The sequence below is a fragment of the Protopterus annectens genome, chromosome 3.part0 (genome assembly GCF_019279795.1).
Source record: "Protopterus annectens isolate FY-2018-M chromosome 3.part0, PAN1.0, whole genome shotgun sequence".
NCBI lineage: Eukaryota > Metazoa > Chordata > Ceratodontiformes > Protopteridae > Protopterus > Protopterus annectens.
Genome location: NC_056731.1, coordinates 87842957 through 87870560, shown reverse-complemented (window position 1 = coordinate 87870560; position 27604 = coordinate 87842957).

Below are 27604 nucleotides of genomic sequence, written 5' to 3'. Positions count from 1 at the left end.
TGCCTGACTATAGAGTTACCTAGGACTAGAGTGTTGGGTACCCCAAGTGTTGGCTGTGTTGGCTATCCCAAACAGAACCAAGATACTTTCCTCCAAAAAAAAGAGGCCAATCTGGTGGTTCCCTGCCATAAACAAACTTTACAACAGAAGGAAGAAACTGTTGCAAAAGAGACTAAAATCCCATGAGTGGAGGAGCTCCCTGGTCAGCCTCAGTAAGAAGTTAAGATCCCTTATAAGATCCTCCAAAGCTAGGTAGGAAAACAAAATCACCACTGATTCTAAGGACAACCACAAAGCATTATATAGCTATGTCAGGAATCTCAGTGGCAACACCCATATCTGCTCTGAGTTACAGCACAACGGCATGTAAATTACAGAACCAAATGATATTGCCAACATCCTCGCAGATAGGTTCAGTGCTATCTTTACACCCCTCCCACCCCCTAAAGGGCCCATATCTATACAGGAAGAATGCAGAGTCCCTGTAATCACAACTATGCAGGTAAAAGCTGCACTCTCTAAAGCCAAAAACACAGCATCCATGGGACTGGACAACATCCCAGGCTGTGTTTTACACGAACTTCAGAACAAACTGGCTCCTCATCTAAGCATCATGTTCAATCATAGCCTCACATCAGGCTTTATGCCCACTGAATGGCGCACAGCAACAGTTATCACTCTCCACAAAGGGGGAGCCACCACTGATCCCGGGAACTATCGCCCTATTAGCCTGACGAGCCTGGTCTGTAAGGCCATGGAACATATCATCATGGAACTCATAAACAAAGACATTGGTAACCTCCAAACTCTGGACCCCACCCAGTTCGGGTTTGTGAAAGGCAGATCATAGCTCCTGAACCTGATCAACTTCTTTGAGGCAGTCACCAAAGCTGTAGACAAGGGTAAGGTGGTTCACACAGCCTATCTTGACCTCGCCAAGGCTTTCGACACCATCCCCCATTTTGGAATTATAGATAAACTCCCTAAACTAGGTATAAATCTCTATATCACAAGATGGGTTGCCAAATGGCTCACTGTCAGAACCCACACTGTAAATGTTGCAGACTCCAAATCTGATTTCAAACCAGTGGCAAGCTGGGTACCACAGGGTTCAGTCCTGGGACCTCTCCTGTTTGGTATCTACTTCTCTGAAGTACAGGCTAACACAGAAGGCCTTTGGCTAATGAAGTTCGCAGATGACTGCAAACTAGGAGCCATAGTCGAGTCCCCAAATGATGTGGACATCCTACAGATGGGCCTAACTGAGACAAATGCCTGATGTCAGAGCCACGGCCTTAAGCTCAGTGCCAAAAAGTGCATTGTCATCCCCTTTGGTAAAAATTCTGTACCCATGAACTACCACATAGGCAGGAGTCTACTTAATGCAGAATGTGTGATAAGAGACCTTGGAACCCAGGTGGACAGTAGTCTCTCCTTTGATAATCACATCGCCACAGTAGTCAGGAAATCCTTCTACATGGCACACCTCATCACAAAAGGGTTTTCATCCAGGAAAAAAGAGGTACTTGTTCCCCTCTACTTGACACTCATTAGTCCCATTATAGAGTACAACCCCCCTTTTGGAATGTACCTCACAAGACATCTGCAGCAGCTGGAAAGGCCACAGAAGTACCTCACAAAGAGGATTACTGGCCTAAAATAGATGCCCTACACTGACCCCCTCAAAGAACTCCAGCTTTACTCCATAGCATATCTGCCTAACATATAAAGCTATGTCAAACTCAGAGCTGTTGGACATGCTGCATCTAAAGAAATCCCAATCCCTCTGAGCTACGTGCTCTAGTTACCTAAACCTTGTCACCACAATAAACAGGACTTGCTGCAGGGATAGATTCCTGTCCCAGAGACTTCCATACTCTGGAACAAGCTACCCATCTATGTCAAGCAAAGTTCCTCATTAGCACTCTTCAAGAAAAATCTTGATGAGTGGATGGGAAATAGGAAATACACCAGTAAAGCTATTTATACCATCCCATAAGAAGTTATAGTCTGCTTTGGAGAAGTTTTTTTAGTTTAGTTGCTGCTGGGGGAGGGGGCAGATATGATAGTTACTGTGAATGAGACTGATTTGTGGTCAGATCTCACTAATGAAGACCTTACAGTGGGGGTGCTACAGTGGTACCCCATATTGGTAAGTACCATTTCCAGGATGTTGACACTCCTTGTGGGGGTGTAAACCAGCTGGTCCAGGGCATTGGAGTTAGCGAAGCTGAAGGACCTTTGGGCAAGTGAGTTAGAGCATGAGTAATTTACCCAGTCAATGGATGGGTAGTTAAAGACATCCAAAACCACGGTGTTCAGATGTATCTTGTTAGACTCAAGTTGATCCAAGTAGGCAGACTGTGTGTTCTTATTTATGGAGGGGGTCCTGTAGCTGGGAATGACTTGAATAGGTGTTCTACCAACAGTTAATTGCACATGAAGTATCTCCAGGGAATCATACTGTCTAACCAATCTGGAGGTGCATTTATCTTTAATGAATATTGATACACTGCCTCCTTTAGTTTTCATGCCTTCAGTTTGTGGTCGGAACATGTGGAAGGAGGTGTAATGTGGTATGGCTGAGGTGCTCTCCATAGCCTTGAACCAGGTATCTGTGACTGCACAAATGTCTGTGTCTTCCAAGGTGAGGACTGCTTCCAGTAATGCAGTTTCATGTTTAAGACTCCTAGCATTTAGCAGCATAACCTTGTTGTTGCTTTTATTTGGAGTTTTTACTTCGGGAATTTTATCCCTGAGAAACTGACTAAAAAAAGCACTATGGGGGTGGCAAGTGCCTTAGCCAATAGCTGAAATCCCAGGCGTGACAGATGAAGACCATCTCTGGCAAAACACTGAGGTTTGTCGATCATGTCATCCCAAGCTGACATCCCCTTAGAATGACAGCAGAAACTAAGTTAATTATTGAAGTCATTCAGTGTTTGTTTGTATTGAGGTATCATCCTAGGTGAAGGTAAAATGCTGCTTAAGGCTAGGGACATACTTGCCTGAAACACATCGTCTGAGAGCTCAGTTATCTCACTCTTTGTGTAGTCCAGAGAGGTACATCTCAAGTCATTCACTACAACATGGACTATGACAGAGTCATAACTGTACCTGTTTTTGAGAGACATGAGTGCATGTGTGATATGGCAGATCCTGGCACTTAACAGACAGCTGACTGTGGCCTTCACCTTATCCAGCTTGGTGAGAAGGACATTTGTGTATCTCACGATGGAGTCACCTATGACTAATATGCTTGTTTTTTTGTTTTGCCTTAAGGGCTTGACAGGTGAAACACTGGTGCTTTGAGCTATTAGGTGTATTGTGTTGTGCAGAGGAAGTATTATGTGTAGTGTGCTTGTATTTGTCTTTGGGAGGTCTCTGGTGTTTAGGTGTGTTTCTGGTGAGGACCTCCGCATATGTAGCTATGTGTGATGTGGGTTTGGGTGGAGTAGGAGGTGAGGTGTGTATGCTGACAACCTGCTGATTGTCATATGTACTAACTGCTCTGTGAGAGTGCATGGATTCAAGGTTGTTAATATAGTTGCATCTCTCACATGTTGAATTTGTGTGGACTAGGACTAGAGGGTTGTTGGTGAACATGAGGCAGTTGCTATACTCCTTCAGGATGCCCATGTTGACCAAGCTGGCTGGAGAAACTTTGGGAAATTGTCTGCCCATAGTGTAGGTAAATTTATATATTCAGGAAAAGAGGTCACACTTAGGAATTGGCGTAACAGGTTTGTTGATACCTCTGAGGCTAGGCTTGATATTCCACCTGACAGTAGAGCAGGGCCACAAAAAACTCTGGAGGACCACAAGCAAGTGCTAAGGGAAAATTTAACACACAAAACGTTTGCATCTCTAACCACCAACGGTAACTACCATTGCACGGCAGTGCATGATGGTGCACTACATGCAAACAAGTCTAAATGCAGGGCTTACATAAAACAAGAAATAGCCCTTTTAACTCAAATTAGCCAATAAGGACGCTGTCTCTGAGCTCTAGTCCAGTCATCCTTGATTAGATGGGACCAAGACAGCACTCTCTTCCAATGAGGGTGCAGAAAGGTCCCGTTCAACAAAGATGGCTTGAATTTAATGCTCAGAAGTTACAAAACAGACCCAGAAACAGCAAATCTGGAACTGGCCTATGCTAAGCTGAACTAGCGCAGTATACAGTAAAATGTAAAAAACAATTCAGACAATTCAAATGGACAAGAGAATGCAAATATAATTAAAAGTGCTGTACAAGAGCAACGGCAGGCACTTAAAATTAGTAGGGAGCAACAGATGCCTCAGATCTTTCAGTATCTCAGTGAAGAATTGGTTTTAGTGTTCATGTGATACAAAACAGTCTAGATTCAGAAAGTCTGAAAACAGCCTATGGTAAAAAACGCAGGAGCACCGGAAATCCAAAGTGCATAAGATCACAATCACAACAGCAAAAAACAATTTAAATAAAGCAGCAATTCTGTAGAATGCTGTCCCCAATTTAATCAGACTACTGACAAGCAATAATGAATATGGCAAGATAAATGCAGTTGAACACTTAAGTGCAAGTAGCAAAAGCAGCCAAATAAAGCAGGAAGAAGCACAAATACAGTAGGAGCAGCTGAATAAAGTGTATTTTTTATGCACCTTTATTTTGTTAACTTTGATTTTTTGATTATTGTAATGCATTCTACAGTTGTATGGCCTCTGCTAGTCAAATCATTTTCCATGTAATTAAATGCAACCTGTGCCATGTTTTGCCTCCAGAGGGTAATCAGTTTGAATACTCAGCTAACTTTACATTTTGCATCTCTTAGTGTCTGGCTTAGATGTACAACAAAGTGCTATTTTTCTTTAAAGGTAATAAATATCTGAGCAGATTGTATGCTTTCCGTAAATCAGTACTGCATATTCTAGATTTTTTCACATATTTTTTTCTGACTACTGATGTTGCCCAGACTAACAGAATCAGGTTTTGGCTTCTTCAGCTCACAGGCTTCTCTTATAGGCTGACAGCTGTTACATTTATACCTGCAAGAAGAGTGTTAGCAGCAGCAGGGAATGTATAAATGAGCTCCCAGCTCAAGCCTGGGTTCCTGCCAGGTGACTGAGCTGCTGTGCTACGTTTGATGCAGATGTTAAGCTGCTCACATGGAACCACTACTAAAATTATATTCACACTCAGGTTTGTATTACCTTCGAACATTTTCTATTGCTCTCCTTGTCTTTATCCTTTTTTTATTTTAGTATGTCAGTGTCACAGCTTTTGTACAGAAGTCAGATGTAGAAGTACATAAAAGAGGAAACCACATTTTTTCTTAGCTTTTCAGGATGGACTGAGTTCAATAAAACTGGATGTTTTCAGAAATGCCATATATGGAAAAGTTGCATAAAATATAATTTAGGTATGTTTCTTATAATGGAATATATAATCATAAGAGGAAAAATTACAAAATATTAAGAGAAAAAAATGACAGTAAGGTCATGTGGTAAATTATTTTTTTTATCCTTGTACCTTTTGTAGACTGTTTCTTTTGGGAATTATAAAGAACTGAAGCATTCATGTACTTCTGTCGGTTCTATAAAGGATAATGTTGTCATTACCATTTTATATATGCATACTAATAGCTTTCTGTGGGTTAGTGGATGATTTTGCAAAAGAATATCAATAAAGGAACAAATCTTTGGGAGCCTGCAGCTATTTATTTGCTAAATTACATCCATGCATCATCTTGGTAAGTTGACTTTAATGTCCTGGTAGACTGAAGACACAAACTTTGAATCTGTTTTGCAAAATGGAGCAGTCATCTCAGACAAACCGATTTTTTGAGTTTGACTGAAATGATAACAGTTCTCTTAATCTTTCCTAAAGAGTTTGAACAAATGTGACCATGAAATGGCAGAAACAGATAGCATTACTGAACTGAGATGCAATAATTTATAATAATAAAATACAGAACAGTGTGGTAAATATCAGGTACCTAATCTTTTATCAAATACAGTGCAAAATAATTTAAAATTCCGAAAAAATTATGAACACTCTAAGAAAGTCAAAATGTTAAATAGAGCCTTTCAATTCATATCCCATAGAAGCTGAAGTGACATACTGTGCACCGATTTGGTGCTTGATATTTTAATCTCACTCACACCTCAACAGTGTCACCTATATTTATTTTATATAATGTTGGTAAGAAAAGTACATTGTTTTACAAATGGATTGTCTTGTAATGAAATAAAATACTATTATTCATTCTATCACAAAGAGGAAGAATATAATAATGGTGAGCCCTTATGTTGCACACATTAACTTTGTAATTCTAAGCAGGATCATTTAAGATAACATTTATTAGAGAATAGGTTACCTGTATATCACCACTATGATTGCAGAATGAATGTTCTCCAGTTGCGTGTTAATGTACAGGTAATGCTCACTGAAAAAAAAGTCTGCGGGTTCATGGCGGCATATTAAGCTGCCGTGGAGTTTGTACTGTAACCAAGATAATGACCAACATTAGTTTAGCTCTCTAAGCAGCACTTTTGCTGTTTAGAGAGTTTAAAATGAAAACAAACACAACATTAAAGAAAGAAAGAAAGAAAGAAAAATGTGTGTGTGTTTATGTCTGTGTGTGTGACTGTATGCATGCATTAAAGTGAGAGTGAGAGTGATCACGCCATTATTTTACACTCGCTGTGCAGCGCTTTTGCTGTTCAGAGAAGTATAAACTTAAAACAAATGGATAATTAAAAAAATAGAAAAGTGTGCATGTTTGTGTGTGTGTGTGTGTGTGTGTGTGTGTGTGTGTGTGTGTGTGTGTGTGTGTGTGTGTGTGTGTGCGCGTGTGTTGTTTGTGTGTGTGTGTGGGGGGGGGGCACAGTCTCAAAAATAGGTACAGAATTTAAATACTGTTTATATACAATTAGAAAGTTGCTGTAATGACAAGCCTGGGAATTCAAAAAACTCTGTGTAGGCTTACCATGATGCCTACATGGAATTTACCTGTTTGCATGGTGAGCAGCAGTGTTAATTACATATTCATGCCATGCACCATGTTTAAATGTAAACAAATGCAGTTTCTTGGCTAGCAACAGTGCTGCCAGCTAGGAAACCATGTAAAGCAACATGGACATGGACTCACACACTGACGTCCCGCTCACCAGGCTGAACAAGGAGAAGGTCATTGTGAGCTGCCTGTTGGGCACTAGGATCCGTCACATAACACAAGCACTCAGGTCACTCCAAGGCAAGTACAAATATGACTCAGTCATTGTCCATGCTGGTGTGAATGACTTGAGACATACCTCCCTGGACTACATGAAAAGAGACCTAGAGGAGCTCTCTGAGCATGTAGCCAAGGCCGGTATGACCCTGAGCTTGAGTAGCATCTTACCCTCACCAAGAATGATGCCACAATATAAGGACAAGATGATCAATTTCAACAATTGGCTTAGGTATTGGTGTCATTCAAAGGGGATCCAATGCCTGCCAGCCTGGGATGATATGCTCGACAAGCCATGATGCTTCGTTAGGGATGGCTTGCACCTGTCACCCCTGGGCTTGCGGATATTGGCAAGGGCTCTTGCTACCCCCATAGTGCCTTTTTTAGGCAAGGCTCAAAAGACAAACCCACCTCCATAGGTATCACAAGGGATAAGAAACTAAGAGAAATGCTACTCAACGCCAGAAGTCTAAACCTCAAGATGCACACACTCAAAACTCTCCTCAGCATAGAGAACATCGATATCTGTGCAGTAACAGAAACCTGGTTTAAGGCTCCCGGGAGCACCCCAGCACTACCAGATTATACCTCATACCATGCTTTTCAGCCCCAAAACTTGGACCAAACCACAAAAGGAGGGGGAGTATCAATATTCGTCAAAGATACCCACACCTCCAGGTTGGTGGCACAGCACGAAGCATCAGAGACTATCCATGTGCAACTAACAGTGGGTAAAACTGCCTTCCAGTTTATAGCCTGCTACAGACCACCCTCCCAAACCCAGGAACTCCACTCAGCCGTCCTGAGAACACTGGAAAATATGAAGGTCTCTCCAAACACCATTATATTGGGCGACTTCAACTACCCAAACATAGACTGGGAGCATTACTCTAGCTCCAACACCCTAGCCCAAAGGTTCCTAGAATTTAGAAACTCAAATGCTATGGAACAACTTGTTGCCACTCCCACAAGAGAGGAAAACATACTGGACCTGATCATCACCAACATGGGGACTCTATGCTCCAGACCAGAAGTGTATCCCTCACTGGTAAGATCAGACCATAAACTAATCTCAATGTATATTCACATCCCGACCCCACCCCCTGCCCAGAAAACCACAGTGAAAAACTTCTCTAAAGCAAATTTCACACTTCTCAAAACTGAGGTGGAATCCTTCAAAGCCCCCAGGCCTGTGGAAAATACGGCCCAGACCACAGAATCCTTTATAAATGCATTCTATGAACACCTTCAGGAATGCATGGATCATGCAATCCCAAATAAAACCAAGAACCAATCCTCCAAAGGCAGACGTCCTGTCTGGTGGACTCCAGCCATAAACAAACTATACAATAGAAGGAGGAAGCTACTACATGATAGAGCAAAATCCCAAAAAGGGAAGGCATCTCTGATCAGTATTAGCAAAAAACTACGGGCAATCATAAAATCGTCTAAGGCCAGCTTCGAGAGAAAAATTACACAGGACACCAAGGATAAGCACAAGGCTTTCTTTAGTTATGTTAGGAACCTGGGTGGAGATTCCCAGATATGCTCAGAATTAGTCCAAAATGACAAAAAATACACCAAACCCACAGACATTGCCAACATCCTAGCTGACAGGTTCAGCGCAAAGTTCTCAACCCCCTCCCCACCAAAAGCGCAAATATCTATCCCAGCAGAGTGCTGCCCCCCTGACATCTCAGATGCTCAGGTAAGAGCCGCCCTCTCCAAAGCAAAAAACACAGCATCAATGGGACCAGACAGTGTCCCAGGCTGCGTCCTACATGAACTCCAAGAAGAGCTAAACCCAAACATAAAACTACTGTTCAATCTCAGCCTTACTAAAGGATATGTACCCAAAGAGTGGCGTACAGCAACAGTGGTCCCTCTCCACAAAGGTGGTGCCTCAACAGATCCTGGAAACTATCGCCCCATAAGCCTGACAAGCTTGGTCTGCAAAGCTATGGAAAGGATCATCATGGACCTCATAAATAAAGATATTGGGGACCTACAGACACTGGATCCTCCCCAGTTCGGCTTTGTTAAGGGCAGATCCTGCCTCTTAAACCTGGTCGATTTCTTTGAAACAGTTACCAAGGCAATTGACAAGGGGAAGGTGGTCCACACAGCCTACCTGGACCTCGCAAAAGCCTTCAATACAATACCCCACTCGGGCATTATAGATAAGCTCACTAGCTTAAATATAAACCCCTATGTCACTAGATGGGTTGCAAACTGGCTCAAGAACAGAACCCATATGGTTAGAATTCCTGGAGCCATGTCAGACTCCAAACCGGTTACAAGTGGCATCCCACAAGACTCAGTCCTGGGACCTCTCTTGTTCGGTATATATTTCTCAGAGGTACAGGCCAACAAGGAAGGACTGTGGCTGACCAAGTTTGCAGATGACTGCAAACTGGGCACCATAATCGACTCTCCAGCCGACACAAGCATCCTCCAAAAGGGCCTCATAGAAACAGACAACTGGTGCCAGAGCCATGGCCTCAAGCTAAATGCCAAAAAGTGTATAGTCATCCCCTTTGGCAAAAACAAAGTGCCCACAAATGACCACATAGGTGGTAATCCATTAAGTACAGAAGAAGTAATTAGGGACCTGGGGACCCAAGTTGATAGCAATCCCTCATTTGACAACCACATGGCCAAAGTGGCTAGAAAAACATTTTATATAGCCCACCTAATCATGAAGGGATTCACATCTAGATCAGGGGAGGTCATCGTGCCTCTTTACTCATCCCTCATCAGGCCCATAATTGAGTACAATGCCCCTTTTGGGATGTACCTTATCAGACACCTGCAACAACTGGAAAGACCCCAAAAGTACCTCACCAAGAGGATCAAAGAACTCAAACAGATGCCATATGCTGCCCGGTTAAAGAAACTCCAGCTCTACTCAGTGTCATACCGCCTGCTCAGAGGTGATCTGTGCCCGACGTATAAAGCCACGTTCAACCTGGAATTAATGGACATGCTGTACCTCAGAGCTATGTGCTTGAGAGATTTGAACCTCAGCACTGAAATACATAGGACATGCTGGAGGGACAGATTCATAACCCAGAGGCTCCCTTCATTCTGGAATAAAATTCCAGTCCAGGTTAGGCAGAGTCCCTCATTGACTCTCTTCAAGAGGAATCTTGATGAGTGGATGGGAGATCGTAGGTTTACTCCGGGTATCACTTCTGTGTCACTTTTAGACAGAGGCACAGTATACTAAACTCAAAAAAGGGCATATCAAATTTAATTTAAAATGGGTGGCGAAAGCCAAACACACTCTGGCTAGGCTTATAAATCCCCTAGGGCAGATAGCCTAGTATGAACCTATGAACCTATGAACCTATGACAGCAGCAGACATGTAAACTTGTTTACCTACAGGCAAACTAGGTCAGCATGTTTGTTCAAAATGCTACAATCATTACCAGGGTTATAAATACAGTAATGTATATATTTCCAACACATTACGTGACAGTATATACAGTTCAGAATATAGCTGTCAGTCCAGAGGGATCCAGTATCTCCAGGCCTGGAATGTGATGGTTGATAGGCTATGCTGCTTTACCAGAGATGGTCTGCACCTGTGTCCTCTAGGCTGTCAGATACTGGTAAAAATGCGTACCCCTCCCAATAGTGCCTTTTTAGGCAATGTCAAAGCAACAAAAATCCAGTGGAGGCAAACTCAAAGCTCTACTGCTTAATGCTAGGAGTCTAAACATGGAGCTGCACTGGAGGAAATTGTTAACCTGCTAGCTGACAGATTTGGCACAAACTTCACCCCACTGGACCCACAGGCCATACCTCAAAGCATACTTGATAACAATCCCCTGCCAAGTATCTCTAGAGATCAGGTCATATCTGTGCTCTCCAAGGCTAAAAACAAGGCCTTGTGTTTCCAGACAACATCCTAGGTTGCTTACTAAGCAATAAAACAGGACCTAATGGACCCACTTAGTATCCTCTTTAACCATAGCGTGACTGCCTTTGTTCCAGCAGTGTGGAAAGGAACAACAGTAATCTCCTTACACAAAGGGCGGCCATTAACTGACCCTGAGAACTATAGACTCATATGTCTAACCAGTCACATCTGCAAGGCTATGAAAATAATCATCATGGACATTCTCAACAAGGACATAACTAACCTTCAAACTCTAGACCCAAACCAATTTGGCTTTGATAAGGGTAAATCATGCTTATTAAGCCTAGTAGATTTCTTTGAGAAAGTCACCAAAGATCTGGATGAAGATAAGACGGTGCATACAGCCTATCCTGACCTGGCCAAAGCTTTTGCCATAACCCCCCACTCAAGTATCATTGAGAAACTGTCCTAGCAGGAAGTTTAAAGGTACAAGATATAAAATGGAATGAAGTAAGATAGATTAAAACAAAGCTAAGAAAAGCCTCTAATTGGAAAACCAGAGGTCCAGATGCAGTACCTAACTTTTGGTTAAAAGTATTAACATCTTTGCACAAAGATTTAGCTATGAGTAAGAACTATTTATATGCGCACCCTGAACAGACACCAACCAGGCTAACAACAGGAAAAACAATGCTCCTACTTAAAAATGAGCCTGCAAACTACCCTAGAAATTATAGACCAATAACTTGCATTCCAACTACATATAAACTATACACCAGAATTGATGCAGACAGAGTTTACAGTCATTTAGAAGGAAACTCAATCATGGCAATAGAACAAAAGGGTAATAAACAAAAGTCATATGGAACAAAGGATCATCTGTTGCTAAATAAAGTCATAATGGAGAACTGTAAAAAGGGGAAGAATTTAAGCATGGCATAGACTGACTACAAAAAAGCATTTGATAGTATCACACATTCATGGATGCTTAAAAATATATAAGATACATCCTACACTGATTGACTACATTGCAGTGAACATATAACAGTGGCAGACAACTTTGAAATTAAGCCATGATAAAAGATAAATTATTATTCCAGGGCTAAAAATCCAAAGGGGGATATTCCAGGGTGACTCCCAGACACATCTGCTATTCTCTTTGTCAATGATTTAAAGCTGTACAGCTCATCAGATGAGGAACTGAAAGCACAACTGCAAGTAGTCAAAACTTTTTCAGATGATATAAGAATGTGATTTGGTCTTGATAAATGTGCAAAATCAACTTTTAAAGCTGGAAAACTGCAGCACCAAGAAAATTTAAATTTGAGACAAGAATGTGATATAAAAGAACTTGAGCAAGAGGGAGTGTATAAATATTTGGGAATTGATGAAGGAGCAACAGTAAAACATGAACAAATGTGAATTAAATTTAGTAAGAAATATTTTAGAAGACTTAAATTAATCCTGAAAACAGCACTGACATCTAGGAACAAAATTCAAGCTATAAACCAATTTGCTCTTCCTGTCCTAACTTATAGTTCTAGAGTGATTGACTGGTCTCGAAACATGTTGGATACATTTTATAGTAAAACAAGAAGGATGCTTCGTGCTCACCAAATAATTTATAAAAATCAATAAATACCAAGATTATATATTACCCATTCAGAAAGAGGTATAGGCCTGCTTGAAATTGATTACATGTATAGATCAGCAATTGTGGGTCTGCATACATATCTGCTGACCTCACAGGACCCAAAGGTAATGAAAGTTTTGACACATGAGGAGGAATAAATCTAAGATGACATCTCTGCTTAGTCTTGTAAAAGCATACCGATGTCAAGTACAAATGGAAATCAAACCAGAAGTAGATAAAAATCAGGTGGCAACTGAATGTGCCAAAAAACAAAAGAAAGAATGTAAGGGGAAGGACCAGATGAAAATGCAAAAAATGTGGAAAATGCATAAATATAGTTGCAAGTATAGAAAACTTCTGGAAGAACCTTGTGTTGATCAGGATCGAATGCAGGAATGGTTAAGGAGAGGCGAATTCAAACCAAGAGATGAAAGGTTAATATAGGCAGCCCAAGACAGTGGGCTACATACACATTGGTTTACAAAGTCCATCGAACATGTGGGAGAAACAAGAAAAATGCAGGTTTTGTAAAACAGAACTGGAAACAGTGACACACCTCATTGCTGGCTGTGACATACTAATGGCAGAAGGTCTGTATACTGAAAGGCATAATAATGTGGCACGACTGTTGCACCAGGAATTATGTAAACATTATGGTATTGAAGTAGCTGAAAAACACTGTAAACATGAGCCACAAAGGATCAGAGAAAATGATGAAGCCTACATCACATGGGATCACCCATTACCAACAGTTCAAAAGATAGATGCGAGAAAACCAGATACAGTGGTCCATGAAAAGAAGACAAAAGTAGCATTGATCATTGAAGTGACTACACCCAGTGGCTACAGTGTCTTGTGTACAGAGATACACAGTCATAAAATATCAGGATTTGTAGGAAGAAATGAGACCAATGTGGAAGAAAGGTAGCCAGACAGTTCCAATAGTAATAGGAGCAATGGGTCTTATAAAAAAGAATCTATTGTCATATTTAGATATATTACCAATACATGTAACTTCATATGGATTGCACAAGGAGTCATTACTGAGCACATTGTGGGTGCTATGAAGAGTACTTCTGGTTGACATCAAAGACTGGAGCAAGACAAATTTCATGAACTTTAATCTTACTTTGACTTAGTAATGGGGTTCATTCCTGTCATGTTAATAGAAACCAAAAAGACTTGGAGAAATTAAAAAAAAACTGGGGATTAACCCTTACATCACTAGATGGGTAGCTAGCTGGCTCACTGACAGAACACACAGTATCAAAGTCGGTGACTCAACTTCTGCCATTATAGCTCGAAACAGTGGCATACCACAAGGATCTGTGCTCGGATTTTTACTGTAGGGAATCTGTTTTTAGGAAGTCCAGGCCACAGTAGCTGACCTTTGGCTTGCCAAGTTTACTGATGCTTGCATATTGAGTGCAATCACTGAGTCCATCAATGATGTTAACATATTACAGGAGGTGCTAACACAGGCAAATAATTGGTGCCAAAGCTGTGGTGAAAAACTAAGTGCAAAACAATTTCCATTATTATTGCATTTGGCAAAGTGGAATTCCCCACTAATTACAGTACTGACAGCCTCCAACCCCCCACAATCTCCAAACATAGTATTGCAAGGCCTGGGAATGCAGGTAGATAGCAATCTGAACTTCGAACAACAAGTTTCCACAGTGGTAAGGAAAGCCTTCTATGTCATGCACCTCAGAAGTAAGGGCATCCCATCCAGGTTTGACTGTGTTATAACACCACTGTACTTGACCTTCAGCTGAACATTAATAGAGTACAATTCTCCCTTTTGCATGTGCCTCAACGGACATCTGCAGCAGCTGGGGAAACCACTAGGGTTTGCCAAAAAGACAATACAGGGTATCCAAACCATGCCATGACATGCATGGATTGACTGAAAGCCCTGTCACTGTACACTGTGTTGTATTGTCTTCTGATAGCTGACTTGTGCCTGGCCTACAGGGCAGGCTCTGACCCTGCACTGATGGAAATGCTGCACATCATCAAATCTAATGGCACAAGAGTCACTCACTCTAGGGATCTTAACCTAGCCTGTGACATTAACAGAACATGCTTGAGAGACAGATATCTCGGCTAGAGACTGCCAATCCTCTGGATTAAACTTACAAATCATGTGAAGCAGAGTTCCTCACTGACCGTATTCAAGCGCAACCTACGGAGATCACAAATTCTCCCTGGGGGTGGCACCTATGTCGCTCATAGACAGGGGTAATCAATGTTGACCATAGCCTCACTCTGCGAATTGCTGCTTGTTGTGATGAACATGGCTAGGCTTGTAAGGACTATAGGACTGCTAGCCTAGTAAAATCATATGAAACTATGAACCTATATCAACAGTTCTCAGGAGGAATATTACTACAGCTGTTATAGAAGGTGCATATAATGTAATGGCAGAAATGACCATCAATACATTAGCTCATATCACAGAGTGCAATACCCTTTTAAAGCCATGCTGTACATCCACACCTCGATATGGCATATGTCAATGACAGCAACATTGATATGTCAAGTGATCATAGAGTCATATGACACTATTAGGCTGATGCCCAACATCACATGAAATCCTAGCCATTGTTATAAAATGAAAGTAAAAATGCCTATGTGCATATTATGGAAAATAGTAAGAGCAGTGTGTGTGTGTATGTATATTTACTGGTTTGCATTACATTCTGCCACTGTCCATATGTGACGTGCACCGCACCATGAAAGAATTAGCAGTGACACATACAGTGTTCTGGGGATATCCTGTATTGACTCATGGAAGGACTCTGCTTCATGATATGTGTATAGATATTTGACATAAGGCGATGCTTCATTCCTCTGCAGGAAGGATGTCATGTGGGCAGAGGACAAAGGAGGATGTGTGGAGCTACATGAATGATACTCCAAGTGGTAGTGAAATGAAGAGCTATTCCAAAGATCACACAATGACCATAATGTTCCAGCAACCAAAGACACAGCAGTAGACTGGGCCTGATATGAACATTACACCTGTATAGACATAGAATATAAATGCCATCCAATGTCACAGTAGCAACACCACATATGTCTGACTGTAACACTGTCACATTGCAGTTTATGGAGTATGATAGCATCATTGTATGTTGAGGAGAACATGCAATGAGCACTGTAGAGTATGGATGTGAAGTCATATCCCTGTCTAAAATTGTCTCATATGTGATAGTTGTATGTATAGACACGCAAATTGCTTGCTGACAGATTACAACACCTATATGTGTAGTTAAAGTAGATTGCAAACACAGTAGTTAATGTTGCTGCCACAGCACAGGTTTGTCTTGAATACTCTCAGCATACATGTTGCACAGGATGACATACTTATTATATGCTACAACAAGATGTTTTGCAGAGTGCTGGAAATAGCTGTGAACTCAAATATCATTCTAAAACTACCTATTTACAGAGTATGGTACTTAAAACAAGTGCCACAGCAGAAATTCTACTTTTTACAGTGTCAGAGAATACTTTATAGCTGATGATATCAGCAGAATCTGGTGAGAGGAAGATGGTAATAGCAGTATCCCACAAGCTATTACATACACAAACATACACAAAAGTAATAAACAAAAACCAATACCCCAAATTACTCCGATGGAGGTGGAGCAAACACTACCGAGGTAGTGGATTCTGGCAATCACTCACAAAAACAGATACGTAAATGTCACAATAAATATGAACTGGAGCAACATAAAATCCTTGCAGATGAAAGCACTTCGACAAAAACTCCGTACTGTTCTGTTCACACCGTTTTATTACAAGTATTACCTAGGTTTCGTCCGTGTCCACGGACTTCATCAGATTACATAAACTGTAAAATACACCCTTCTTATATACCGTAAATCAATCAATACATCAATTAATCAATTAAATCCTAGTCATACGCCTTTCATTTAAAAACACATAACCTTATATATAATGTGTATGTATAACATAAAATAAAATTAAATTTAATTAATTTTTATTTTTGACTTTAAATCCCATTGAAGGTTAACTTAGTCACTCTAAACAATATAAACAATCCAATGGCACAACGTAAAAACAAATATTATATTGTACCATGTTATAAATTCAAATTTAAATTAAATATATATCAAAATGAAATATATATTAAACCAAATTCAATGTGTAGTAATGCATATACATATATCTCTAGATGAAAAAATATATGTGTAAATTATGTAAAAAACCTATTGTGCAAATTCAAATAGACTACATTTATTATATGAAATAACCAACACATATTATAAAAAAAATATAAACATGTAAATCCATATATATATATATATATATATATATATATACAATATATAAAATATATATATATATAAATAAATAATTACGTAAATATTAAAAACCCTTTTATAGCATATTATTTAAAAAAATTAATTAATTAATAAAAAACATTGTTTTGTACATATTAAAACCATTAACATTGTGTACACATTCACAAAATGTTGATAAATATATAATGTGTATTTGCTTATAACACCTCCCTATTGGTGTATATATATATATATATATATATTTATCTGCCTTTAATATTTTTTAATCTAAGAATGGGTTTAATACTACAACACTCGTTAATACCAGGCCAATTGTATGCATTCAACTTAATCTGTATTTTTAATTCTTCTGCATCCAAATCATAGGTAGTAATCCTACCTTGCTGATCCTTAATAATTTGTGATGCCCCAAAAAATCTAAAATGATGATTTGTATTCTGTGTAACATGTCTTGCCAACGCGTTGGTACACTTAGATTTTTTGATATCACTCAGGTGCTCCCTAATTCTATCTCTCATATGTCTGCTCGTCTTTCCTACATAAAACGCATCACATAGTTGACATAAAGCTATATACACCACATTGGTTCAGTAACAATTAAAATGACTCCCTATTTTAATATTACAGTGATTGATCATAACATTCTTACCAGTAGTATAAATGTATGGGCACACAGAGCACCTACCACACTTAAAATTATCCAATTTCTTATTACATACTCCTTCATTGTTATTAGTAACCTTCTCAAATAATTTTTTGAATGATAGGTCCTTTTTAAAAATATATGTGATATTACCCTGAAATATTCTTCCTAAATTATTGTCCATGACCATTGATTGCCAATTTTTATCAATTATTTTCTTAATAATATAAGAAATATCATTATACGTTGTAATGTAAAAAGGAATGGAACTTAAATTAAAATTCCTATTTGGATGTCGCCCACCTGTCAAATTATCTTCAGACGTAAAACCGCTAATAATGGCTTTATAAAAACCTGTGTCCCTCTTACTCTTAACTTCATTTAACACATTCTTACACAACTCCTCAGGATATCCACGATTGATAAACAGGGACATCATGAAATTTAATTCATCATAAAATTCATAAATGTTACTCACCATTGGATTGTTTATATTGTTTAGAGTGACTAAGTTAACCTTCAATGGGATTTAAAGTAAAAAATAAAAATTAATTAAATTTAATTTTATTTTATGTTATGCATACACATTATATATAAGGTTATGTGTTTTTAAATGAAAGGCGTATGACTAGGATTTAATTGGTTAATTGATGTATTGATTGATTTACGGTATATAAGAAGGGTGTATTTTACAGTTTATGTAATCTGATGAAGTCCGTGGACACGGACGAAACCTAGGTAATACTTGTAATAAAAAGGTGTGAACAGAACAGTACGGAGTTTTTGTCGAAGTGCTTTCATCTGCAAGGATTTTATGTTGCTCCAGTTCGTATTTATTGTGACATTCACGTATCTGTTTTTGTGAGTGATTGCCAGAATACACAAAAGTAATCCACGCTGTTGTGCGCTTCCCATAGTGCAGTGCTGGCCAGAGGGGTTGTGCAATCGAAGGCAAAATGTGCATGCTAGATACACTTTTCTACTGCTTTCTCAGTTTGCGTGTAGTTAAGTGGCAAGCAAACATGAGCCTTATTGCTCAAATTATGAGAGTTTTTAATTGTATGAAACATACCTGCTGCTTAGCTAACTCCATGGCAGCAGGTGGAAATGCATTGACACATTTCCTTTGGACAGCAGATGATAAAGGGTTCAAAACCAGGTGTACGTAGTAGTTTTAAATAAGTATTTATAATGCAATGAAACAATTCTGCACTCAACACTCATTGTATGTTATCTGAGCACAGCCCGTTTAAGCAACATTGCGTAGAGTTAACTGCACCACTGAAGAGCTGTTAATTGTCACTTGGCATTGGTGCATGATGTCAGACCCTTTAAAAAGTGAAGCACTCCACTGTTTTTTTTTAACTTATGTGTGTTGCTTGTGATTCTATTTTTTGACCAGATTAAAAGTGTTAAAATTGGGTAGATAGGAAAGTGGTGAAGTGGGGGGGGGGGCAAGCAGGGCGAAGCAGAATGGAAAAGCAATATAGGAATCTGCAGGAAGGAAATAGGAAAGAACCACAGCTATCCACTTTTTTAACAGTGTAAAATGAATATGTATAGAATACTGACAGAATTTCGACTATCACCTAAACAAAGATGGGTGACAACACTGCAATCATGTTGTGTAGCCAATTGGACCAAATCATGTGTGTCAAGAAGACATGTGTGAAGTTGAGAGCTATATATGGGATGACATTTTTTGTGGGACAGGTGTCCTTTTTTTTACTTTAGTGAGTGCGAATTGTTGGGTAAGGGATGTAGGTATTCTGGGTCAGGTAAGTAAGATAGGCAAGGAAGCAGATGCAAACAGGTCAGACATGAGAAGACACTGGGATGGTGAGGGGCAAGACAGGTTGGGGGACACCATGACTGGGGTTAGGGAGGGGACAACAGATGACAGTGCCTGTCAAACATGGGGACAGTGAGAATTTAGTCCTCTCTCGCAGGACTGCCATCACCATCTCCTAACTTTGCTGGCTGTTGGAGAGCTTGAAGTCTTCTTCTATGAATCATAAGGGAGAACATCTACTCCATCTGGTGTAGGCACACCCAATAGTACAGTGCATGACTGTATACACTAACCCTGGGATCTCCTGGTGGGTGATAAAATCCCAACTTCCACCAGTACTCCTGGAAGGTACCGCAACACCAGCTACCAGGGTAATGTTACCTGAGTGCACAGGTAATGCAGGGGCAGCAGAGTTAGTACTGCCAGGTTGGGTCCCAGATGTGCTGGGCATCAGTTCCAGAGCTGGTGGAACTGGGACAGACTGAGCCACTAGGGTTGGCCTACCTCCCTGTGTTGTAAAGCATTTTGTGATTTGTCAGAGATGGATAACATGGAAACTTTTTGTCGACACATTGAAAGAAAAAAAGAAGAGATGAGGGTTGGATTGATAGAAAAAAGAAATATAATTGGTACCATCATGTGTGGCATACAATGCATTATCACAATAATAAAGTATTTTATCTGAACTTTTACCTTTAAACATACTTCTTAACAACAATTGCAATCTATAATTAAGGATTGCTCAAAGTAATTCTTGCAATGTGCATATACTGCACATATGATTGGTCCAATTATACAGAGTAAGTTAACAGCAGGGCATTTATGCCACTTGTGTAGAAATTCATTTATGTAATATTTTAAAGGGTTTACTATTTAATATTTGTTATTTGTGGTATTTGAACCCACAACATCTGACTATGGTCTCAGAATTAACTCCTTCAGTTGGCTTGTGCTACAGACTGAAGCATGCATACTTGCTTTTACAGTTAGGATATGCATGTTTATTTTGCTACAACTGTATAGAAAATAAATCAGTTTAGAAGGTAAAATAACACTTCAGCTGTGCTGCATACATACTCCTTACTTCCCTCAGTCTCTTTAGATGCTCAACAAGGGCCTTCCTATTCACCATAATCTCTACATTGGCTGTGGAATAAAGAGAAGAGAACAAGAGAACAATATGCATGCCAGTCTTGCCTATATGCAGTTATCTATCTATCTATCTATCTATCTATCTATCTATCTATCTATCTATCTATCTACCTCTATCTATCTATCTATCTATCTATCTATCTATCTATCTATCTATCTATCTATCTATCATCTATCTATCTTCCTATCTATCTATCTATCTATCTATCTATCTATCTATCTATCTATCTGTCTATCTATCTACTATAAATTATCTTTATCAGTATACTTACACAACTGTGGGATTTTACGAGTCCTGAACTCATCCAGCCACTGGTTGAGTGTATCCCTCTTGCACCTTTTTAGGTCATTAAAGTGATGATACACATTTGCCAGTGAGTGGAATCTCAGTTGTACTGGTAACAGCCTTCGCCAGACTATTCCAAACCTCAGACTTGTACTGGGATTTGGTATAGTCGTCCTGCAAAAGCCTTCGGTGTTGGCACTTTACAAGAAAAGAAGTCCATTGAAGATTCTGGGCTCCTCAAAACCCCACCTTTGTGCTCTAACTGAGCACCTTCCATTCTACCAACAGACATGTCCAACCAGGGTGAACAGTAAGAGCTAAGAATGATTTCCTACTAATGACTGTTATCATGTTTACTGGTAGTGCACAAACCCAAACAATGATGCCAACCATGATTGCATGAAGTTAAATGGAGCGCAACAGCACCAGACAGGAAAGCAGCTTTTGAAACTGTAAGGTTACTCTGACACTTGGCATTAGTTTGAAGGTTGTTTGCTGCTGTAACTCTCAGGTGACTTAACTTTGCAGACATGTTCTGGGGCATACATTTTATGATGTGAAACATTTTTTGGGGGGGCATTACACACTGATAACATCAATTTTTATAATGTGGGATTCAAACCTAGGCAAAACATTTTCTTCCATAGTTTTGATTTTTTGCCAGAGAAGTACTTCTCAGACAAACTCATTATTTACATGTAAATACACATGACAGACTGTGGGGTTAACCATGTATGTGTGTGACCTGACAAGGTCGTAGTTTATATATCCCTGTGTGCATGAGTTTATTAATGTCTGAAGACTATCCAAGGCCAGAGAACACAATTATGATTACAGAAACATAGTAGTTAGTATACCCTCTGTCATACATGTAATTCACATGACCGCCACTGCTATGCATACTTATTGTTATTTATACTTATGTGTAAATCTTTTTATGTGATATTTAATATAAAGTGAAATGGAACAACAGCAAAAATGTTTGAAATTTCATGTATTAGAACTCAGGACCATCTGTATTGCAGCCCTACAAAGAACCTGGTGCCACAGGAATAGTTAAATAAGAATAGTATATTTTTCTATTCATTATTAACTTCTTTGTGTTAACCACTTCACAATGCCACTTAGTGAACTTATGTGGTGCCCAACATACTAGATAGAATGTATCCATTTTGAAATTGTCTACTGTCTACTTCCTCTATGCAGGTGTTCTAGACCTGCAGGTGTTGGGGAAGATTGCTAACCACCACACAGCATCACTAAGCAGTGTTGAGCCATGGAAAGCAAATGTTGCAACAATGTTTTCTTTTTGAATCTGTGGGCCATTAGTCCAGGTTTATGCAATGGTAAGCATCGTTCAAGTGAGACAAGCAAAGCTAAACTTGTTTTAGCCTTTTGAGCAGTATGCATTAGATTTCATCATTAAAAGACAAAGGTGGGGCTTAAACCATGATCTACAGATAGTATATGCTGTGTAGGTCAACGTGTTTAACTAATGTGCTACACACACAGGTGATTCACAGGTGTAGTTGATGTACCGGTTATCAAAGAAGTACATTACATGACATTTTTTGTGTTTATCTGTTTCCTGTGTTTGCACTAGGCCAACACAGCATAAATACTGGCATTACAAAAAAAAAAAAGAAAAAAAAAAAGAAAAGAAATCTATAAAATAAACAATACTACGCAACATATATTAGTACACGTAAAATATTTTTACACAAGTCTGGATTTGAACTCTCCCACTAATGAACCTTCAAAAGACAGTAAGGGTGTCTTCATCCCTCTTTTCAGGAAACAGCTTTGCAGCAGAAAATGAAAATCATTGTACATACAAGCAAATCCAAAATCATCCACAGTATTAATAAGACGTATGTCACTGGTACACTTCTGAGTTGTTTGAACATGTATTAATTTCAGATGTAGTGCAATGGGTGATCACACAATCATTTATGACTATTGTTTGCAGAAATGCAGCTCTGTCTTAAGTCTGTATGGTGTTCATTCTTCTCTTACCTGAGCATTAATCTAAGACATAAGGCATTTTGTATCATTCTTAAAACATTTGAGAATATTAAATGGCAATAATATACATTTTTCAACACATTCAGGTGAGGTTGCATGATACTGAACAGAAACCATGAAATGTGTGCTGCTTACCTACATTTAAAACCTTGACACTATTATTTTTACACGTTGTAAGTCTAACCTGGCTGACACACCCAATGGAGGTAAGAGAGTCTGAATTGCTGTGTTTTCCTTTACTCTACCAGTAATGATTCACAGTTGCAATCCATTAGCAACAAACACTGAGGGAGTCATTGCACTATGTTTACATCTGTGACACAGAGCCAAGAATTTGGGATTCAGCAATTCTAATCAGTTCACACCTCATTTGCATGTTCACCTTGCTCGCAGGCCTGAATCGACACTATAAAAAGGTAACCCCATAGCTAGGGAAACTGAAGATGAGGAGACCTGTTTATGTGGATAACACAGAAGAAGACTGCTATTTCTTTGAATTTATCCACACAGAAGACTACTGATCTTTATAAGGTATGACTATATTTTTCAATTATATACTGGATATGCTCACATATCACCTGGAAAAAAACGTGCACACACACACACACACACACACACACACACAAATATATATATATATATATATATATATAGATATATATATATATATATATATATATATATATACATTAACAAATTCTGCTTTTTTCTGTATCCACTTTTTAGAAGTTTACTGATGGCATATGCATTTTGTCAAGGCATTTTACTTTCTCCGATGCACAGCCTTATTTAACTTTTATCACACGCATTAATGTTACAACTGTTTCTTTGCATACTCTTTTATTGTTATTTTAGTTAAATTTAAATGTCCTATATTGTCAATGATATAGAGGAGTTAGCCTTCTAGGATGGCCTGTAGACACATCTAGGGAGGGCTGGCCAAAAGTAGGGGTGACTGGCAATTGCATAAAAATGAATGTTATGTGGTAAATGTGTACACATGTTTTTCAGACAGTTTGTTTCACAACACTTAATAATTCACTGATGTTTTATTTCTTTGTTTGGTACTGAAATGTCATTTGCCTGTTGTTTTGGGGGTGGGAGAGCAAAGTTCCATCTCTGTGTTCCACAACAAAAATGTTTTTTACAGAGGTTTGTTTTGCTATTATTACTCCTTGTTTTGGATCGAACCTTTGTTTGTGTGTGACAATGATATGCTACAAACACATAACCCTTTTTATATTTCAATAACCTGAACATTTTTTCCAGTGGGTAATACTGAAAACTAATAATATGTGTTATATCTAAGACTTTCATTGTGTGATACTTAGGTGTAGTACCCTTTTTTTGTGTTTTATGTCACTTAGGACTTTGGCACCCAAGCATACCAAACCCCACAGTCCCCCTTCAGTGACCCTGAAAATGATGTCATTGTCCAACCATTTTGGCAACATGGTGCCTTTCTGCTTGAGATTATGTCTGGAAGAATGGAAATTTGGAACCAGATTGTGAATGATGTGAATGCTTTTGGGGAATGCAGCAGAACATTAGATCAGGTGTGTCATAGAACCACTGGCATGATTTAACTGGCACAGAGGAAACAGCTGCAGGGGCCTGTGGAGAGCTGGCTACCGAGGGGGGGGGGACTGCTCCAGATCCACCACTGACACCACGTGAAGAGTTCCTGTCCACTGTCAGTGATCCAAAGACCTCAATGGAATGTGTACAACAACATTTGATAGATGCCGGTGCTACTTTTTCAGGGAGGATAAGTATGTCCCAAGAGGAGCTTATACCTACATCAATTTTTAAATATTCCTTGTATAGTTGGCTTATTAATTTTTTGGGGGTGGAGGAGTGGAGCTAGATATAGATTAAACAATTAACAACATATTCTGGTTCATTACACATGGGCTTGGGGTTGATGTGTTATCCAAGATTCAGTTAAAGGTATTGTTAGTGGGCATATAAAGGTCACATTTCCCCCCTGTGTTATTGTTATTGTGATGACGGAGTCCTTGCATTTTGCTTAACTTCTTCTAAGATCATCCTTCCTAGCAAGTGTGGATTCATCTGCACATGGTAATCCAATCATTTTTATTTCAGTAATGATGAGCAGTTCACAGAAATATTCATTTATCTGCATGTGCAAGGTGGGTGTCAGGACTGAGTGTGTGCATTGCTGTGCCATCTGTGATGGTGGCACCAATGTTATTTCTTAGCATATATTGAACTGTAGTACTGTAGCTATTAATTTCTTTTCTATGCTTGTTGCTTATTTTGACAGGTGATCCTGACAGTGGAAGTGTAGGACTCTTACCACCTGATGTCAGAGTATCAGCAGATTCTGATGATAATGGTGGCCAAACACAGGCATAGTTGAGGAGTGCAGAGGTTGAATCTGACACTGAGGTTGACATTCAGCCATCCTCTATAATTCCATTGTACACAGCCAGTAGGCCTATGCAAACCCATTCCAGTGAGCCCTCAGATATTGGATAGGTGGAGGGGAGACACTTGATCAGGGTAGTGTGGTTACTATGGCTTCAGTGCCTGTTGACTCTGACTGCAGCAAGTGTGGGCAAGGTGTCACACAAGAGGGTTGTTCAGTTTCCTAAGAAGAGGCCTACTGTCCATCACCTACCTGATCTATGTGTGCCTTTTCATGCCACATGACATGTGTTTGGGGCCATCATGGAGGCGCAGGCACATTCCAATAGGGCCTCCAAGGAAATGCTTAATTTTGTATATGTAGCACAGGCTGACATGTGTGACTGCCTCCACCGTGTGGTGAATTCAATGGATTGGATGAATGACACATTGGAACAGATGGTGTCTTTGATGAAATGCCTGCTGGGAGGTGGACAGTATCCATGTGGGTGTAGGTCAGCCACATCATCTGATTGTTAGCCAACATGGCTGCGCCTAATCATGGTCTCATAATGGCACTACTTCCACTGTTCCATCAGTGGTTGTGGTGTCCACACCAAGACTTGACAGACTGTGGTCTTGTGGTACTGGCCATACTCATTAGGAGAGCTCATCCATCACATTCGTGTAGCTGCAGTGCATTTGACTGTGGGTGCAGATATACCAGTGCAGCTCCTGGGGTCAGGGATGATGATGATGAAATGTCACCTCTACCATGCATGGCTCACACCTGTTTGACATACCAGGATGTAAAGCTAACACAGTGCTTGGCTGTGTTCTTGCAGACACACACCAATTTCTCCTGGCATGCCCCTACAGACACACACACACACACACACACACACACACACACACACACACACACACACACACACACACACACACACACACTATAGTTACATGGGTCAGTTGTGATGCTTAAAGCTCATTCTATCTCACTGGCAATTTGATATTTTATCCAAATATATGCGTGTTTATCTTTCTTACTCACATGCACTCACTACCTTTTGTCCCCCGCACAGACACACACAACACCCTGTGCAAATGATGATAACTATGCCAGATCCTTGTTTTCTATCTTTTAGATTCAGGGATACATAAGTCTTTTGTCTGATGCTCGGGGAGCATAGCTGACTTAGTGCTTAGTATATCTGTTTCTGTAATACTGTTTTGCAAATTATACTGTTTTCTTACAGGTTTTTGTAATGAGTACATCCCTACCAAACTGTTAGACCAACAAAGCTAGACCAAGCCATAAATAAAAATGTGACAAAGTTCCAACAATGGGGAGAGTTTTCAAACATTGTGGTCTTACAAACCTAGATAGTTGATAGAATAACAGGTTTTGTACTACTATTTTATGTTTGTTTTGAGGGATTAAAAAGTCCGAAACGGAAATGTGTCATTATTTGCAAACTTCACTCTGTAATGATTTTCCATTGCAAAGATATGAGGCCAAAATGTGGACATTCATTGAAAATCTGTACATTTTAGACATAAGGCCTATTACTTGATAAAGGACATATGTCAGTGCTGTCACATCTTGATGTAATTGCTGTAAAAATGACCCACCTTATGCTTACTTATATATACTACCTAGTAACAATATGCAAGGATATGCCATTCATTTGTATTTTTAGACATTTATTTTTCCATTCCAGGTTCAACACTTACCTTGGAAATCCAGCAGTTGCAAGAGTTTTAATTCAGGGCTGACTGTGTCTGATGTTAGCAGTACACAGCCATTACATGGGTAGGTAAAGGCTGTGAGCATTGCCTGGCATAAATGTTACTGTATGTATGTATGTATGTGCCTAGGATGAAGGTTTTAGCCCTTTAGGTGGTGAGCGTGTGCGCTATCCATTGCCTTGTGGCTAGTTCGAGGCCATATTGTGCACATCTATGTCTGCCTACATCCACAGCGTCTGACTCCTCACCTGTGTGTGGCTGTGGTGACCTTTCCAGTGGTGGTGGGGTGTGTGGCCCTTCCCTTTAGAGTTCCTGCTGAAGCTGTTTTCTCAGGATAATGTTGTGGAGCATGGCACAGACAGTAGATATTCCAGCACATGTACAGGGATTGTATTGCAGGGGTCCCCCAGACATATCTAGGCACCAGAACCCTGACTTCAGCAGCCCAAACACACATGATATTTCTTGCTTGAGCATGTGGCTCATTATAATTTTCTTCAGCAGGTGTGTCTGCATTTCTGATAGGCATCATCAGCC